The 3,397-nt window shown below is 37.4% G+C and overlaps 1 long non-coding RNA gene across 1 annotated transcript; it reads right to left on the bottom strand.

Annotated features, from left to right (window-relative positions):
• Positions 1-1,602: 1,602 nt before the first annotated feature.
• Positions 1,603-1,843, bottom strand: LOC116558610. The gene is made up of 2 exons (XR_004272091.1): positions 1,807-1,843; positions 1,603-1,694 (listed from the first exon to the last, which is right to left on the bottom strand). It is a non-coding gene; the product is annotated as an uncharacterized LOC116558610 (long non-coding RNA).
• Positions 1,844-3,397: the final 1,554 nt, after the last annotated feature.

Here is a 3,397-nt window from a genome sequence, read left to right as displayed (position 1 = left end):
CTGTTGTCTCAGTGCTGTTGTTCTCCAAATTGAAATTGGTAAAAATACAAAAACAAACTTACATAGGGACTTCTGTGGCTCAAGAAAGGCTATCTAATTTGGAGTTACTTATAGTAGAAGGACATAATGTAAAAATCTTGATTATGACCACATAATTAGTGATTTTGGTAAAATGAAAGCAAGAGTAGTAAATTTTACAGAATCAGTGTAATTAATGAATTATATATGCCTTTGTTACTCACCCAGTTTTCACTGGCTCATCAACAGAACACTCTGACATGTGCAATTGTAATTAAATTCGATTGTCTTTGATATTTACCTGACTTGTGATCACATAGAAACATTGTTTTACACATTTTAAAATTTTGTTGCTTATAAAGGTAATTTGCCAAGGTAAGTGGTTAGAATATATTTTATCTGAAAGTTTATTAATGTTGCCAATTGCTTTGAAGTATTTTCTCTATTGGTGTGTGGGTCTCCATTTGTATTCTTGCCCTGGGCCATGGGAATGCTAGGGGAAGTTCCACAAAGTAGCATGTGATTAATACATTTTTGTTTATTGGTTGATATAGGATCTTCATGAGAAATAAACATTTTCTTTCTTTCTTTTTTTTTTTTTAATTTTTTTTTCCCCGAGACGAAGTTTCGCTCTTGTTACCCAGGCTGGAGTGCAATGGCGCAATCTCGGCTCACCACAACCTCCGCCTCCTGGGTTCAGGCAATTCTCCTGCCTCAGCCTCCTGAGTAGCTGGGATTATAGGCACGCACCACCACGCCCAGCTGATTTTTTGTATTTTTAGTAGAGACGGGGTTTCACCATGTTGACCAGGATGGTCTTGAACTCTTGACCTTGTGATCCACCCGCCTCGGCCTCCCAAAGTGCTGGGATTACAGGCGTGAGCCACCGCACCCGGCATTGCCCAGATTTTTGAATGTCATTTTCTACTAAAAAGGATCAGGGGTTTCCAGAGATAAGACTAATTCCAATTTTAGTTAAAACTTTTGGAACATCTTGTTGAGCCAGAGACCAAAAGATTGCTCTTGAAGGAGATTTCACTGCTCAAGTTGAGCATCGAATAAGTGATATCTATCATCTAAGGGATTATAACCCATTGACTATAATAGGATATCGTAAGTCCATGCTAATAAAAATTAATAAATAGAACATCTGATAAAGAATGGGTTATTTACATTGTTTCAAAGTGATTCCACACAGAATATTCATTAATTATAAAGAGAAGAGTAAGTTTATAGTGGAGATGCCTGGCAGACAGCACCTTAATCAAATGATTAAAGCTGATATTATCAGTAAAGGAACAAATAATAATGCAATGAGGGGAACACATCATAATTTCTGTAATATTCTTGCTGAAGTCATGTAACCTGAATTTAATAATTTCTCATGAATTTAATCATGAGAAAATATCAGACAACTCCAAATTAAGAGACATTCTATAAAATAACTGCTCTGTAATCTTCAAAAATGTCAAGGCTATGAAAGTCAAGGAAAGACTGAGGAACGGTTCTAGGCTAAAGGAGACTAGAGACAGGACAACCCAATGCAATATGTGTATGTTATCTTTTTTTTTTTTTTTTTTCCACAAGACAGAGTCTCGCTCTGTTGCCCAGGATGGAGTTGCAGTGCCTGATCTCCGCTTACTGTAAACTGCGCCTCCCAGGTTCAAGTGATTCTCCTATCTCAGCCTCCTGAATAGCATACCTGGCAATTTTTGTATTTTTTAGTAGAGATGGGGTTTCACCATGTTAACCAGGCTGGTCTCTAACTCCTGACCTAAAGTGATCCACCTGCCTCGGCCTCCCAAAGTGCTGGGATTACAGGCACGAGCCACCGTGCCTGGCTGCAATATGTGATCCTTAACTGGATCTATAAAGGACATAAATGGGACAATTGGGGTCTGAGGATGAAATTGTATTGTAGTATTAGTGTTAGTGTTAGCTTTCTAATTCTAATGGTTGTGTTGTGGGTTTGCAGGAAAATGTTCTTGTTTGTAGGAAATACATGCTAAAGTACTTGTGGGTATTGGGGTTTCAGGTTAGAAACTTATTTTCAAATGATTTCTTCCAGAAGAAAAGTTTTTTGAACTCTACTTGCAACTTGTCTGTAAGTTTGAGATTGTTTCAAAATAAAAAGTTTATACTAAATATAAACATTTAAAAATTATCCTTTAAATTGGCTAAATATAATTCTGAAAATGAATTAAAAAACAACAAATCAGGCTGGGCACACTGGCTTACACCTGCAATCCCAGCACTCTGGGAGGATAAGGTGGGAAGATATCTTGAGGCCAGGTGTTTAAGACCAGTTTGGGCAACATAGCAAGGTCCCTTCTCTACAAAAAAAAAAAAAAATATATATATATATATATATATGTATTTTTAATTAGCTGTGTGTGGTGGTGTGTGCCTGCAGGACCAGCTACTTGGAAGGCTGAGTGAGAGAATTGCTTGAGCCCAGGAGGTGGAGGCTGCAGTGACTGCACCACTGCACTCCAGCCTGGGTGACAAAGTGAGGCCCTGTCTTATAAATAAATAAGTAAATCAACCCATCAATCTATTTTAGCCGACTACCTAAATACACTCCCAAGAACACAGCTTATATAGGACAACCCAGGTGTCTGTGTGTGTGTGTGCATGCATGCATGTGTGTTTGTGTGTGTGTGTATGTGTGTGTGGTGTTCTAATGAAATAGCAGGTACTCAAAGCGTACAAAGTTTTAGTTACACAGGAGGAATAAGTTCTGTAGATGTGTGTTGTACAGCATGGCGACTATAGTTAATACTAATGTATTTGTACACTTGAAAATTGCTCAGAGTATTTTTAAATGATCTCACTGCAAATAATGATAGTTGGTCAGGTAATGCATATGTTAATTAGCTTAAATTAATAATTTCACAACGTGTGTGTATATATATATATGTATATATATATATAAACATCACGTTGTACCCCATAAATATATACAATAAGAAAGAAATGGCAGATACAATGTGACAAATGGTGTGCCTTGTAAGTGATAAATAAGCACAAAGTGCCACATAGCAAGGGGGAGAAGCCTGTATTTGTGTGAATACTGATGAGCACTCAGGACTGATGTCTGAAGTGGACTACTGAGAGGAAAGTCTATTTCTACATTGTTAGAGCAAAAAATAGCATGTGTTTCTGTCTGCTAAGGCAGAGCATCGCAAATGGCTGCATTAATTGATTGATTCATCTTGGCTCTGCTATTCCTGTGAGACCCAGACAAGTCACTTAATCTCCCTATACCTCAATTTCCACATATATAGAATAAGGATAACAGTGCCTACCTCATAGGTACTCATAGGGTGAACTTAAATAAGTTAATATATGTAAAGTGCTTAGAACATTGCCTGGTACA

Source organism: Sapajus apella, unplaced genomic scaffold (genome assembly GCF_009761245.1).
Source record: "Sapajus apella isolate SASKATOON/1434 unplaced genomic scaffold, GSC_monkey_1.0 scaffold22, whole genome shotgun sequence".
Classification (NCBI taxonomy): Eukaryota; Metazoa; Chordata; class Mammalia; order Primates; family Cebidae; genus Sapajus; species Sapajus apella.
Note: the sequence above shows the minus strand (reverse complement) of the source record. Positions and strands in the feature narration are given on the sequence as shown.